The following is a 7853-nucleotide window of genomic DNA, read 5'->3' as shown; positions in this document are numbered from 1 at the left end:
CCTAAAATAAATGGAAACTTTTATTAACAAATACTGACACTGGCACTGTTGAAGTTTTAAATACAATCAAATATTTTCAGTAGTGCTTGGTGGAGAAAGGTGCTGGTTTTCCAAATAACCAGCAAATAACACACAAAATAACCCCTAGTAGTCCCTTTATGAAATCCTTCCGCTCACTTAATAGTTACTACGATTGTGCTCTTCTCTACTGCAAACAATCAGCAATGGTGTAGCGGTCAGCATGTTGGGACTTAAGACTAGTGAAGTTCAGGCTCAAATTTCCCACTCTGCCATGAGGCAAAGTTCGAGCTAGTTACTCTCTAATTTGCCTCCTCAGGATGTAATGAAGGAACAGAAAGCCATAGAATCTGCCTGGAGTACAAGTATGGTAGAGCTTTTCTTTTTAAACCGACAAAACAACAGAGTAAAAGCAGTTCATTGTTTTCTGTCCATACTCTGATATGGCTTCCTGGTGATGCCCTATAGCCAGTGAGATCTAGTCCACTGTTTCCCATTTGCAGGGTCGGTACCCGGTACCGGGCCACGGAAGCCTCACTACTGTGTCACAAGAAAAGCCAAAGCTAGCCCCGCCCCCAGCAAAGCATGACCTCTCCTCTGCTTCCTTCCTTCCCCCATCCCTGTGTTGTGCAGAGAAAAGCTAGCCTTGAAGAGTGGGCCATGAAGGAGAAGTGTAAAAATAACCGGGCCACGGGAAAGAAAAGTTTGGGAAACCCTGATCTAGTCAATAGGAAGCAACGCTCCCTGTCCTCGTTTTGCCTCTTGGTTTAAAAGAAAGTTAAAAATAGCACTTGACAGAAGTACAATACCCATCACCACCAGGATTATTCAAACAAGCAACTAAAACAGTGGAGGAATAGTGTTGTGATAGTTTTTTGACCCAACTATCTGTATCTGTACAAAGAGATGGCTCCCCACCAAGGCACTGGTTTTTAAGCATCTTGGCTCCTTACTTTATAAGGTGCGGCGCAATTTTTTAAAACTAGCAAAGCTTTGCCAATTAAAACAGCATTAGCCTGCAGCTACCCTGGGCCTCATCCAATTAAAGCAGCCCCCAACCTTTGTGTTCTTACTTGATGTGATAATGCCAGCAGGAGTTCACTCAGGATAATTTGGTTGGAAACAGTGAGCAGCAAATTTTTAGCTCCTATTTGGATGGCGGAACTGAGTTTTGCAGCAGTTGAATCCGTGGGATCGAAGAGCAAAGAAAATGACCTGTCTGAACAGTCAGGTTTCTTCTATTCACAATAGCCTCTGGATGAAATCCTGTACGTTGCTGCTGGTACTTCTGCCTCATCGTAAACTGAGAGTCTTGATGCACATTTTATTTATTTATGTGTTTAAATATTTATTCCTTGGCTTCCTTCCAAGGAGAAAAGTGGCTTACATGTCCATATTTAACACATATAAAGTCAACCCTCTGCACATGCACGCGCACACACACTCATTTAGGGAATTACCTGACCACTGTGGTCACCTTTCAAGTCCCAGCTTCAGGTGCTCCAACCTTCTGAGATTAGATGAGTGGCAACTCAGGCGGGGGCTTCCTCGGTCATGGCACCCAACCTCCAGAACTGCCTCCCCAAGGAGACTTCTCTGCCCACTTCTGTTGCCATCTTTTGCCAGTGAGTGAAGACTTTTTTTTTTTCATTTGGGGTTCTTTCAATCATCCCTCCTTCATGGTAATGTTTTAATTGTTTTAATTTTTGTATTTTTGCTGTGGGTTTTAATGCTGTTTTAATTATGTTCTGCTTGTTGACTTTTAATGGTTTTTAAGATGTGGTTTTGTTATGTACGTTTTTGATTTGTTAGTCACTTTTCTTAGTGGCCCTTATGAGGGCAAAAAGGTAAGGTATAAATTTTGTAAAATAAGTCAAGTATATATCCCAAAATGGACAGTGCAGTTTTTTTTCCGCTGGTCGTCTGCTGGACATAATAAGCAAGCCACTAGTTTAAAGTGATGATGTGGTCCCCTTCACTAAGAGGTGAGGGTCCTCCTGATCCTCTGTCCCACTTGATTACACAGCCAAGCCATACTTGCCCCATTGCTTTTTTGAGCCCACGCGGCTGAGTCTGCTTCAACATAATGGCGTGGAATGTAAGTTTTCATGTGCTCGAAGCACACTTCATCAGACAATAGTAAGGAATGGCAAGCAGTCCTAAATATAGAGAAAGTGGGCTAGTGTGGGTTAGTATGCAGTCATGGGGATGTTTTCAGCAGATTAAAAAAATCATGAGTTGGGGTCTGGTGTTTGTTAGTTAGTGTTAACTGGGCTGAAACAGCAACAAAAGGTGATACAAAGCAGATTGGTGTCCATTTACTAAACCCAGTAGTTATCCTGAAGTGAAGTGCAAGACGGTCTGTTGTAATGTTTTTGTTGTTCAGTCTCTGGGTTAAATTGAAGGCATGGGCTACTTAGAGGTTTGATTTAAACATGTAACACACAGATAAACGTATTTCTAGTTTGCCATTAGAAAAAAGAATACATTAAAATACAGCGGAAGATGGGTTAGAATATGTAATGAGATAAACAGCCAGTATCCCTATAACGATACACTATTCTGAAAGAGAAATACATTGAAATACTGTGGATATATAGCTATATCTGGCGAAAGTGCGTTTCGTATATGTAATGAGATTAAAAAAACTAATATCCTTGTTAAGTCATGTAACAGTTTGATGAAGTGTGCTTAGAACACACGAAACCTTAAATTCTGAATAAAACTTTGTTGGTCTTAAAGGTGCCACTTGACTCCTGCTTTGTTCTACTGCTTCAGACCAACACGGCTGCCCATTTGGATCTATCTCTAATGGTGTGGGTAAAGGCTATAGACATCCACCTTCCTGGGAGATCACAGGTGTCCCAAGAATCCCTTCAGAAGGGTGTGGAGTAGCTGACAGTAGGAAAGAAAGGGAGGGGAAGCAGGAGATATTGTGGAGCTAGACTCAAGCAGAAGGGGCAGCAAGGGGGATAAAGGCTATGAGAAAGCTGTTTCAGTACCATCATATACACAGAACCATTTCAACTGCAAACTAAGAATCTCCTGTTTTCTCTAACTCACATTGTACTGTTGTATAATTTTGCTTTTTCTGATAATAGAGAAATTTTACTGTTATACATTAGCTAGAAGATCTGGAATAGATTTTTTTCAGAGCTAATCTAAGACTTACGTGTGAAGCCAGAGGTGTTTCTGAAAGAAATGCACCCCTTATCTGCTGCATTTTTAATACTGGAAAAACCCACCACAAACAGCTTTCGCCTTTACCAAATGCAGGGACAGTAAATGTTGTATATTAATGGGATTATTTCTGTTTCTGCATGAATGTAATTTCCTTTTGTTCTTGCAAAATCTACATTTTTACAGATGAATGAAGCAGCCCCAAAAAAAGCAGTTGGCAAACTGTATGAGAAACATTTTAAAACTTTCTAGGAATGTAGTTTCAGTAGCCAGATTGATGCTTGAATGCTAAGATTTGGAGGGCAGTTGTTACCTTGGTGCCCCAGTTTTAGACAGTCATTCACCACATTCAGTTCAATGGACTGACCTCAGAATTGGCCCTTAAAGTTGAACTATCAGCTCCTGGTCAAGGAGGAACTGGATCTTTTCCCTCAGTCTGAGTTTTGTTGAACCACTAGATTTGCACCTTGCACCTGAAAACCACATTGTGGCTGCTTCATCTATTCTGTGTATTATCTGGGGATTTAGATAACCTTGCATTGTTTCATGAGAACTGACACTCACTGCTGGCATAAAGTAAAATGAGAGAGGTCATAGCAGTCATCTCAAAGAATAGATTTTATACTGTCTTGCTTTAGTCCTTTTCTAGATAGCATCCCTGTTGTTGTTCTGGAGACTATAGACGCCTGACTTGCTTACAAGCTCACACAGAACATATGCATTTGTGAAATCTCTTGCTCCTTTCCAAAGGCATTGGCATGTCTCTGCCAGAGGAAAAATAGGAGTATCAGTATGAGTACAATCTAACTGACAGTCAAATTGTACCTTAGAATACCTATAGTACTGGATTTCATATATATCATTTAGCTTTGGTGTCTTCATTTTCATCACTTTCTATTTTCAGAAGCTTAATAAACCTTTTCGCAAGTTATTGAATGTCTCTCTTTTTATAAAATGTCATGGGATTAACCCCTCCCATCTGCTAAGTAAATAGTACTTGTTACATATACTATTACTAATACTGACTCATGGCTGCATTTGTGTTGGTGCCAAGCAGCCCAATACAGGAGGCGGTAGAAGAATGAGAAGAAGATATTGGATTTATACCCTGCCCTTCACTCTGAATCTCAAGAGTCTCAGAACAACTTACAAATCTCCTTTACCTTCCTCTCCCACCACAGACACCCTGTGAGGTAGGTAGAGCTGAGAGCTCACAGAAGCTGCCCTTTCAAGGACAGCTCTGTGAGAGCTACGGCTGACCCAAGTCCATTCCAGCAGCTGCAAGTGGAGGAGTGGGGAATCAAACCCGGTTCTCCCAGATAAGAGTCCACACACTTAACCACTACACCAAACTGGCTATCCTTCCTCTATAGGGGAACAGACACAATGAGGCTATAGGGGAATGGTATTACCCTAAAAGGAAGAAGCGATTTCTCTGCCAAATCCCCATCTTGCCACATTTTTTCTTTATCTGTATTAAACTGATGCAATGATCAGACTCAGCATGCAGAGCCCCTTCCTTGGCCTATGTGATAGCAATTCTCACTCTCTGGTCTTTTTTTTAAGCTGGAATGGCAACTCAGCATTGCACTGTGAATCCAGGGTTTAAACTGTATCAAGGCTAAGCCCTGAAATGCTGACACATGTTTAGCTATTTTACTGCTACCCCATTCTCCCTTTGAGAAGAAAGGCTTATATGGGATTGCTAGTGGCGTCTTGCCAGTCACTGATCTCGTTCACATCTGCTTGCTTTTCACTAAGGCTAACCTAGCAGGTGGTCTCAGAACATAACTTCTAACCATTTGCAGTGTCCCTTGCTCAGTACTAACCTGGCTCCATACCCTTGAGATTAGACACCTCCTGGCTATGCAGAGAAAAGCTGCACATTTCCATTCCCTTTCTGGTGTCTGCAGGATGAGCCGTCTGTTGCCACCCAACCCAGAGGAAGCCTCTAAGCGAGCAATCACAAAAGGAAGACGGGTTGCTTGGATTAGGGATTGCTACCCAAGGGAGTATTAGGAAGACGACAATCAGATTCTTATACAAATGTATGCGTTTGACTGTGTACAGTGCTGGACATCCTATTGGAAAAAGAATTTTGTAGAGCTGGAAAAATTGTGCAGAGGGGGCAGTCTATTTATTGCTGCTATTAATAAATGGAAGTATACAAGGATTAACTTCCAACTTTGCTTACAAAAAGCAAACATGCATTTTAAAAAAAAAAAAAAGCTCACCTGGATCTCTGCAAATATTTCCTAACCTAAATTCTTAAGCAGGGTTAGCCCCAGCCCAGAGTCGGTTCGTGGGCAGAGAGTCCCTGGGAGCCCTTCCCCATCTGCCTGCTGAAGTGTCCCGCTTCTGCTTGCAATCCCTCCCACATGTCCTTTCTCCAATGGCACCAGGCAGCATGTAGCAAATTACCTCTGCTCCTCTCTTGCCTTGAAAACTGCTAGGAGAAAGTAGAGAGAGCCAGTTTGGTGTAGTGGTTAAGTGCATGGACTCTTATCTGGGAGAACTGGGTTTGATTCCCCACTCCTACACTTGCAGCTGCTGGAATGCCCTTGGCTCAGCACAGTCCTCACAGAGTTGTCCTTGAAGGGGCAGCTTCTGGGAGAGCTCTCTCAGCCCCACCCACCTCACAGGGGTGTCTGTTGTGGGGAAAGGAGATTGTAACAGACTGATTCAGAGAGAAGGGGGGAAGCATAAATCTGCAGTCTTCTTCATGGGATCATCAAAAGCTGGTTGAAACTTGATGGCACTGAACATGGGCTGCTGGTCTGTGTCCCCCCCCCGCCCCCCCCCCAAAAGTTTTGTTATACTGTTGTCCATCTAACAGAAGCTTGATTTATCTCACAAGAAACAACAGTATTCAGTTGGGAGGCCAAACAACATTGAAAAAATAATTCACAATTGCCGGTTTTGGAAGCACCTTGAAACCTAGTATATAATTATCAACAAAAGAGTGTCTAGCTGAAGTGTGAGGTACTGCTGCCACCTAGTGGCAAATGTACCAGAGATTGCAAGTTTGTGTCTATTGTTTTATCTTAAGTTCCATGAGTTTTATGCAAGTTTTTCTTTTCCTAAGACGAATTTTATTAAGCCGTGACAAGTGGCAATATGAAATGATTTGGCATGCATGAGCTTTTTGGACTTGTTCATGAGACTTCTTTCCTAGTGCATGAGCCTTGTGGTGGGTCTTCCCACCCCACCCCGCTTGCTGCAGATTTAGTTGAGGGATGTTTATGCAGGACTTTTCTCCTTCACCAAAACAAACTACCTAAAAGCACAAGAGGAGAGGAGACATTAGATCTTGAGAGGGACAGTAGCCATGTAAAAAGTTCCTTGCCAGCAATCAAAGAGAAATATTCCAAATAGAGAAAACACCAAACAAAAGACTGCATTCTACCAAAATCTTCAGTTGTATTAAGAAAAAAATTACTTGATTCAGAGAAATTTAAATTATGCCCAGCTAACCGTAATGTCTGCTCTCCAGCTACCTTATGTTTGGAAGAAGAAGAAGAAGAAGAAGAAGAAGAAGAAGAAGAAGAAGAAGAAGAAGAAGAAGAAGAAGAAGAAGAAGAAGAAGAAGAAGAAGATGAAGAAGAAGAAGAAGATGATGATGATGATGATGATGATGATGATGATGATGATGATGATGATATTGGATTTATATCCCGCCCTCCACTCCGAAGAGTCTCAGAGCGGCTCACAATCTCCTTTACCTTCCTCCCCCACAACAGACACCCTGTGAGGTGGGTGGGGCTGGAGAGGGCTCTCACAGCAGCTGCCCTTTCAAGGACAACCTCTGCCAGAGCTATGGCTGACCCAAGGCCATGCTAGCAGGTGCAAGTGGAGGAGTGGGGAATCAAACCCGGTTCTCCCAGATAAGAGTCCGCACACTTAACCACTACACCAAACTGGCTTGGACATCTGTTGCAGTAAAATGTACAGATATTTAACTGATTTAGTGATCCCTACATATCATAGGGCTTTTATGTTGGCCAGATTGAATGCATTTCCCTCCAAGGTCTTGCAGGGGAGATATCTCCAAATTCCTTTTCATGTTCCTGCGGTGCAAACTCCCCTGATACAGTTTTCCACTTACTGAATAATTGTTATCTGTATGAAAAACCCCATCAGGAATTGTTTCGCAGATTCTCCCCTACTGTCGTCAATCAGAACGATTTATCTTTCTGCCGATTTTTCCTGAACAACTGTAATTCAGAAATTACCTGTGGTGTTGCAAAATTTTTGGCCACCATTCTCCAACACAACTCTGGCTATGCTTGATTTTATGTCTAACTTAAGTTCAATTCTGACTTACCGTATATTGTCTATCCAGATCTTTTTCTATATTTTATGCTATGCCAATAAAGGTTTGAAATTGGTACATAGAAGCACCTTGAAACTTGATGATCTTATTTTATATTCCAGGTCAGGGGGAATCTTGTGAAAGGAATGCCATCTATTCAAAATACAGTACATCATTAAAAATTGGAGTAATGTATATTCTGAAGCAGGGAATCACAAATGATTACATCTATTGCTTATCAGATGCCAGCAAATTTATTTTAGACATTTGGATATGCAATTGTATGCAGAGTTTCTCCAGTCTGAGCCTATGGAACTCAAATAATATTTAGTAGGGTTAAACT

The sequence above is a fragment of the Heteronotia binoei genome, chromosome 1, assembly GCF_032191835.1.
Source record: "Heteronotia binoei isolate CCM8104 ecotype False Entrance Well chromosome 1, APGP_CSIRO_Hbin_v1, whole genome shotgun sequence".
NCBI lineage: Eukaryota > Metazoa > Chordata > Lepidosauria > Squamata > Gekkonidae > Heteronotia > Heteronotia binoei.
This window is presented reverse-complemented; position numbering follows the sequence as displayed.